We start from the raw sequence: 8,953 nt of genomic DNA, 5'->3' as shown, positions 1-8,953 counted from the left end.
GTAAAAAAATAACTCTAATATATTGTATTAAATTATTTGATTATTGATGTGTGAGAGCTCACTCATTAATGACTTTTTTAGATTTTTAAATATGAATAAAATCTGGCTGATTTTTAATTATGAATAAAATCTGGTTGATTTTTGAATAGTAACTGTATACAAGTACAAATATATGTCGGATATTACAAACCAATAAAAAAAATAATTTTTTTTTCTCGAAATCCTTCTAGTAAAATATCTCGTTAGCAAACAATAAATATACTTTTCAGTAAATAAAAATAATGTATGATATGTAAGATACGTTTACATATGCAATTAAACTTATACAGTACAATTATTTTTTAATCAATCTCGAATTCATACTCCGGCAAGTAAGTATAAGTGCAAATAAAATTCTACAGATAAAAAAAATATTAGAAATATATTGAATGATCTTGGATTAATGTAATTTTCAAGGTTTATTATTTTTACTTAACCTTGCGACAGGCGCACTTTCAAAAGCAATTGAAAATAAGGAATACTTAGGTACAATGATGTCAGTTGAAGTGATACAGGCGTTCGAAACTCACAGTGTTTTTGTACTTTAGTAATTGATATCAATTGTATGAGTAAGGGGCATTAAAGACAAACTTTCATTTCAACAAAAAAAGAGGTTTCTTTATTTAACTAAAAGGAGATAAAAATCTAATGTATCATTTTCTGAGAAACTCTGTAAAATATAATCTATTCCTGATTAAAGCAATTAGTTAGCTCAAAGAAATAGGAACGAATAAATTATTGAAATAAAAAATAACAATTGCAAACGTTCACAGTATCAAAATAACTACTAATTCTAGTGTAATTGACTAGATCAGGTTTCATCGATGATTAGTCAGGTACAGCGATTTGTTTTATGAACTTTTACTTGTATGTACAACATTTAATAGTAACAAGAAATAGAAAAATTAATAAAGAATAAAATAAAATCTAAATATTATTAGCCTTATATCGTACTTTATCTTGCCGAGTTTCAGCTCCTATTGCTTCAACGCAATCAGTGAACATTTTCTTTGCATCCAAAAATGCAATAGCTTGCTGTAAGTCTTGTTGTTGTTTTTTAGCCATAGTCGACATCTCTTCCTTCCAGAGGAGCCCTAAATTGCGTCATCGTCGTTCTTATTCATAATAATCTTGAACTAGCAAGAAATCACACAAGTATCAATGTGACAAGTGAACAAGTGTCTGTTCACAAAACAAAATACCAGTCGGGAACATCACTGGTAGATTGACAGTTACAAGTAAATTCACCGATAATGTGCCCTCAAATTCACCGAAAACTGTTTCACATGTATCAACATAATACTTGCGCCTGTATGTTTGTGTTTTTCATGTTCTTATTATTTAAAGTCATATTAAATTTGCTATTCTTAATAGTGATTAATTTCGGATTGCCCAATTTCACTTTACTTATGTATATTTAAAGTACCAGTATGCCATTCAACAAAGCACATATGGCAAAACTATCTCAATTTTCTCCTTTTCTTTATTCTAGAATCAAACCTTTGTCTAAATTAATTTTTTTGTATACCTTTTGAGGTCTACTTTGACTTCTTTAAATAATGCAAAAGGCTTACGAGATACACTATAAAGGGATATTTAATGACAAACAATATTTGTTTTATCGATGAGTTGTAAATGTAAGCAGTCTTAAACTTATTTATTGTTTATTTTAATCTTCTAAGGAACCTACCAATACAGTAAGAAGGAAGAACATCTCTTCAACTACAGACAGTTATAACCCACTGTAAATACTTTAACATTTTTCGATACATAAATAGTGTATAAATAGTATTCCCTTGTATACATTACAGTTAAAAATTATTATATACATTATAAATATTTTTAACTGTAAAGTTAAAAGTCTTATTTGTCTTTTATTATATACATTATAAATAAAGACAAATAAGACTTAAAAAGTAGCTGCCATGTAAGTGGTATTGCTATGTAACCACTTGAGACTTTCACCGTATTGCTTATACTAATTAATATAAACTTACCTCCGAGCTATCTTTACTTCTTGTCACAAGTTTTCTATCCGATATGTCAAATAACTTTAGCTACATTAAGGGATTTGGAAATAATCACGATGAAAAAACCTTAAAATTAGGAAACAGATTGTAAGTACAGTTTAAGAAATCTGTACGAGATGTATTGGTCGTGAATAATGTGCATGACTTAATTCTAGATTTTTGCTTGTAATTCTATTTATTTCATGTATATACATAAAAAAAATTCTAGTAGGATAAAATTAAGTTCTTTTTACTCATTTATATGTTCTTATCATTCAGCACTACCTTGTAAGATATGTTTCAGTTTTATTATTTTAATTTAAAATTAATTATGAAATGGATCGCATTGGACTACCAGACAAGCGAATTCTTTTTCAGTTAAATGAGTTCTCATTTGAAAATTGACCTTTTGGGTTGAGATGATTGCAATTTTGGGTAGACTTTGACTTGCCATCATTTTTTATTCTGTTTATTTTTGGCTTCTTTACGCGACTAATTAAATACCTGAAAAAGGTGCTACCCATTATTAAGCTGCCATAAATATATTTTTATATTTAAATATATATATTTTCTAAATGTCATTCTTGTTTCTAACAGATGCAGTTGAAGGGAAAAATTGAAGAAATAAAAATAAACGTTAATGTTGTAGATGAAAAACAGCATAAATAGTCTGGTATAGAGTAAATACTTTATGAGTATTAACTCTTTACTTTATTCACTTCAATCTGAGTGACTTTAGGCTTTGCGTGAGAATATTTTAATAATTACCTTGTTCATACAACAAATAACATTTTATTTTAAATTTACAACAGCCAGTGTGAATTTTATTTTCTTATGTTTGTACAAATCGTTCTTAGTTTAATGTGTTCCTCCAATTATTCTGATGTTGATATTTTTTTCTGAAAAAAGAAGAAGAAAGTTTTGTTAGTTCCACATAATAGAATTAACCATTACCCAAGGCTCATAAGACCCTATCCTTCGTAATAAAACCGTGTGGTAATTAATAATGCTGTTTCTGAAATATTATGATGTTATACTATAATCATTCGAGGTGGGAAATAAGAAGAGAATGTCTTGGAAAAAATACAAAAATCTTAGTAATATGTGTAAAAGAAAACCTTTTTGTTTTATAGGATTTTTCAATACGGACGACACTTCGAATTGGTAACCGAAATCACGAAAATATGGAATTATGGCTGGTAGTGGGTATGAGTGCGCAGAAAATATGCAATTATTGGCTGAGATAGTGAGAAAAATTCCGAAATTATGAAATTGTTGGCTCAGAGTGCGAGAGAAACCCTGGAAATATAGAAATTAAAAAAATATTGTCTATTTCAATATTAAAGATATCTGATTTCTACAAAAGATCGCTACTTATAATCCGTTTGAGAAACAATAGATTTTTCGTAAGTAAAATTCAGCAGGTTTTTGGCCTCATGATGCGGGGACAATGCGTGTGACTTAACATCTTTTTGATTATTTTTTGTGGAATGACACGCTTGATCAATAAGCAATGGCTTAAAGTTAAAAATAGGTGGAAAATTGGAATTCGTGTGTTCACTTTAACGTAAAAAGCCGAAGTGGTAATTTAAATGATATGGTATTCACACTGTACGTGTGTACAGTACGTCGTGTACCAAACCTACCCTCGTTTAAAACCCGTATATTTAAATACCATTTACTTCACCAATTTCTTCCGACATTATAATAGCACTGATGTAACTACCTTTTCGTTTTGTTTTTTATCTATTTAGCCAGTAAGTTTTTAATTTTTTTTTTATTCTCTGATTCTAAAATTATTTATATGCAATTTTAAAATAAGTTATAATTAAGTGTGTTCACACTGTTTTAGGCATATAGATTGTGTATAATTAAAATCACCTTATAAATGTTCTAAACGGACCTAGTCCCAGAATAATGAACTATTTTTCATTCCATTTCATTAAATAGAAGCCGAAGCTTAAGCTATAAAAATAGCCTTGTAAAAAAAACGAACAACAATGAAGAAAAATATAAAATAGATTATATTCATCTTTGGAAGTTTTTTAACTTCATGAAAAATCTAATTGTAAGCATTGAACAATTTTTTTCAATTCAAAGTTCCCCGACCCCTATTGAAACAACTTTTATATTAAACTGGTTATGCTGCAGTTGTGAGCCCTCTTTTGTTTTCATTATATCGCCCAATTTATTTTATTGCCTCGCTGTGATGACAGCCCATAAATATAAAATAGACTAGGTGTTAGTATCATTGCCAATAAACCGAACTGGAGGTAAATTGACAAACATATTAAATGTTAAGATAATATTTATGATTAATAATATATTTTACTTTAAAAATATTACCCTCTTTATTATTGACAACTTTCTTCTGATGGTATTGTAACACACTTCTTACAACATCTGGCTGCTCTAACTTATCCCATCTGATTTGTGTGCTCTCTCGCATTACTGAAAACATAAAATATATTTTTTTATTATGTAAATAGATATAAAGGAATCCTTATAGCTAACGGAATTAGCTGTCGTTTAAAATTTATTAATAGTCGTAAAAATGTTATGATTCAAGTTAATGTTAAGGAGCTTTAGGGAGATAAATAAAATCGTAAATATTGAATTTTACCGATATTTATAATGGATAATAAATCTAAATTATACCTGAAGCGTCTGCTCGAATTAAATTTGCGACTAATTGTAAAATAACGAAAAGTAGAAATATTGTTGCCATCGGTGTTTTCATATCTTCTAATAATTATCTTCAATTCTCAATTTTTGAGAAAGAATCTATAACAAACAAACAATTATAAACAAGTACATTGATTTATATAAATTATAGTAAGAATTTATTAGAATTCTTAAATTAAAAATCGAAACTTTGTTTTCAATTGCCCACGGTAATAAACTTAAATTAACATAAATTTACGAGAGTCATGTGAAAACCGAAGGTGCCTAACATATAAACTGTTCCTATATTGAATGATGTAAAATCCTTTATAAACTGTCTTGATTTGTTTTTATTACTTATGTTTTATTATGTTATATTAATTTTAAATATTTATTAGTAAAATTTGTGAAAGTTAAACACTTAATTAAAATGTTTGTACAATTCCTCGATTAGTTTATTGCTTCCAAAATTGGCACGGCAATATTTCATATCGAAGCTGTTCTGAACATGAGTAAACTAGAATACCATAATGATCTCCCGAGGAACCTATATTAAATAATAAGCATATTTACTTTCTTTTTTTTTTTTAACATATTAGGCATTTCAAAATCGCATGCCTGAAAGGTGCACCGTATATAGAATAAATATTAAAAGATATTGTGACATTTTCACTTCGAATTTTAATATTTATAAGGAATGCTTCTACGTACCTTAATATCGTTAGGACCAGAATGTGCGTACTTTTATCTATCTAACAATAAGCATCCATCATAAACCCACTGATGGATAATCATAAGCCCATGAACACGTTAGTAAACTAATACAATATGCTCAAAATCACTTAACATTGCAATTCTTCTTAAGTGCGAATCAATTATAAATTCAATAAAAAATAAATAAATAAAAAAAGAAAGAAAGGTTTTAAAGATTTCATTTTTCATTTTAATGTTTAAATTAAAAATTTATCATATACGAAACTCTCGAACATTTTAAATTGTTTGTAAACCATTGGATTGCCATTTTATCTGGTGGCAATGTTGTTGAACTGATGTTCAATAACAATCAAGATGAACCTGATAAAACTGGAATTATGATGTAAATGAAAAATCATCAAGAGGTGATAAATGATCCTTGCGCAGCGAAAATGTTGTGTAAAATATCTTTAATGAGTAACAGCTTAAACGTTTAAAGAGTTATTAAAAGTTTATGAACCAGTGATTCGGCACCGATTAGGATATTAGTGATGCATACTACCTCACCAGCTCATTTCCGCTTTTCTTTTAGCAATGTATATATTTTTGGTTTTCCAAAACCATATCAAGTCTAATATAAAGCAAATATAAGCTAATAGTACGCATTTAAACATCTGTATGCACTGTATTTTTTTATTAATTGTCCAAGATTTTTCGTTGTTTTACTAAGGTGAATATGTTGAAGCAGAAGTAAATATTCCGCTCCAAATGACCCTCCCACTTAAAGCATTTCCTTATCCTTCAGAGATATCTAGTATCATTCAAAGATTACCTACTCGCAAAGCTCCTGGACAGGACCTAATAACATCCCACATCCTAAAACGTCTTCCTCACGTTTTCCTCCCGTCCTATCTCTCTATTGATTGAATGACCAATCATTGGCAAAATCTTCGAAAAACTTATTTTTAAACGCATATACCCCATCTTAGATTCCAATTATATAATTCCTGATCACCAGTCTAAACGGAATATAAATTCCGAACATCCCACTTCACTATCCAATGCCATCGTATGGTGGACGTAGTCTCGTCTTATTTGGAGTGCACCCGGGACTGCATTACAAACTCCGTAAATTCCTACCTCCTACATACTTTCTCATCATTGGTTCCTTTCCCATCGATAGATTATTCCAAGTAAACCACAATGGTTCCTATCCCTTTGTTCTCAGTCCGCCAGTGTTCCTCAAGGTAGCATCCTTGGTTCCACCCTCTTCACTGTGTAAACAGTTGACATTCCAAGCAATCCTATCACTATCCTCACCACGTATGCCGATGACACATTAGTGCTCGTAGTTAATAATAACCCATTAATTTTATCCCAAACTCTCCAATCTCATATCATAGCCCTCGAAGAATATAAGGCTTGTAATAAGGCCAATCTGGACATATGGAGTTGAGCTTTGGGGCACCACTATACCTTCGTATTCCTCTCGTATTCAATCCTTACAATCCAAAATCCTTCGTAAAATCCTCAATGCTCCTTACTTTCTCACAAATAAAATCATACATAAAGACCTTAATGTCTCCTATGTAACCGATCTAGCCCGAACCACATATCACTCCTTCCATTATAAACTCCCTAACCACTCAAACTCCCTGACAATCCTCCGTGGCACCTGAAAAAAAGATGGCCACGAGACCAGCTAATGTAAAATGTCATTATAGTTCTACCAATAGGTAGTTGCTCTACACGCCTGTAACACTTGATTTTAACTAAGATCATATTTACTGATTTATTATGTAGTATAAAGTTGTAATTTTCAATAAAGATATAAAAAAAAAAAAGATTATTTTAATAAGAATAAAATCCATTAAATATTATTCAGTTGTACTTTGATGTACTGAGTTCAATCAAAATCGTTGAAGATGTTTTCGAGTAAATCAGAAAAAAAAGTTAAAAAATCGATTCTATAAAGTGGCATCTGGCGAGTCGATTTCATTGAAAAATCTGCTGCCTAATCTTTGGTGTATAACTGTCATAAATATGTGATTTTGTTTTTGAGCTAGGTCAGCCACGCACACAGACTTACGCGCACGCAGAGATCATTTTGCGAGACTTGATAATTTGGATTCAAAACCTAGATTTCCATTGAAAACTGGAATTTGAACTTTTACACGATCACTATGCCCCTTACTAAATATTTTATAAATACGTAAGTAAGAGTAAAACTGGAGAAAAATTCAAGTGAAAAATTTTGATCTTAAGAACGTAATGAACAAATATGGTATTCTGTCTATATAGGGAGTCAAATTTATATCCGAATATAATAGAACCATTTACCTATTTTGATGAAATGTTTAAAGATTATTTGTTGGTCCCATATAAATTTTATCACTTATTATCCAATGTTTTCATTTACGCATTCTTGATATTTTTTTTAACAAAGTTGACAGTGGTTTCGGTTACACATAGGATGGTGGCTTTATTACCCTTAGCAGCAAAACATCGCCAAGGTAAATCAGTTATAGATCCTTATAAATGTTCTTTTTTTAAATAAATAATTAATACAAACAGCTAGAATAGCATCAGTATAAACATAGCATCAATATAAAATAAATTCCTATACCTGTAGTAGTAGAAGGATGTCTTGCTGGCAACTGAGTGGTATTAGTTTTGCAGTTAAAAGTGGGTCTTAGATAGTATTGTCAGGGCATAAGAGCATACAATACTAGTGATATGTTGCTATCCTATTGTTCTGTTGCCCTGTCAGGGACGTTTAGGTGTCCTATCGCACTTTCTATTTTCTTCATTCATTTCATTAATTAATTATCCTCATGCCTGAATAAATTTAATTTATTTAAGTAGAACTTGCACAATTTCGTTCCGAATTTGATTTTAAATTCAACTTAATTACGAAGTTACGATCAAAACACATTAAATATATAATTAAAACCTTTTGAACCTTCGTAATAACGATGGAAATGACACAGGTTTCCTCAAGTATTGGTTGCCTCAGGAAATAATTGCTTTTTGTTTTTAATGTTAAAACTCACCTATGTTGAAAACAAATTAAATAATTTCATTTTACATGCTAACCTATTTTTTTTCGTTTGTAATATATTATAAGCTACATACTAGTATAGAAAAATAATATATATATATATATATATATTCTTAGGAATCTAAGAAATTAACATAATAAATAACAATTTTTTAATTTACTTCATTCCATGATTATAGGTGTCCTTGGTTATTATTTGTACTTTAATGTTTCCGTTCATAACAGAAAGATTGAAAAAATAATGTAAAATGCTATTTTTGACTAGAAAAATATTTAATAATAAATAAAATTATAAATACTAATTGTAAAATTAGCATTAGAACATGCTTTTTTTATTAAAATTTACTGATTTATAAAAAATATCATATAGTGATCAAGTTTAATGAACATAATTGTACTAGTGACAAAGAAACAATGTCTATATCAGTACACCCCTTAAACTACAAATATTAGAAAAATGGCAGGCCAAGTGGGATGAAAGCTCTCC

At 29.4% G+C, this 8,953-nt stretch overlaps 1 long non-coding RNA gene across 1 annotated transcript; it reads right to left on the bottom strand.

The window, feature by feature from the left end:
- Positions 1 to 2,845: 2,845 nt before the first annotated feature.
- LOC106690672 (uncharacterized) lies at positions 2,846 to 8,112 on the bottom strand. Its single transcript, XR_001344651.2, has 4 exons — positions 8,032 to 8,112; positions 4,707 to 4,832; positions 4,395 to 4,499; positions 2,846 to 2,947 (listed from the first exon to the last, which is right to left on the bottom strand). It is a non-coding gene; the product is annotated as an uncharacterized lncRNA (long non-coding RNA).
- Positions 8,113 to 8,953: the final 841 nt, after the last annotated feature.

The sequence above is a fragment of the Halyomorpha halys genome, unplaced genomic scaffold (genome assembly GCF_000696795.3).
Source record: "Halyomorpha halys isolate HHAL.00 unplaced genomic scaffold, Hhal_1.1 Scaffold1800.1, whole genome shotgun sequence".
Classification (NCBI taxonomy): Eukaryota; Metazoa; Arthropoda; class Insecta; order Hemiptera; family Pentatomidae; genus Halyomorpha; species Halyomorpha halys.
The sequence above is the reverse complement of the archived record's forward strand: the minus strand, read 5'-3'. Positions and strand labels throughout refer to the sequence as shown.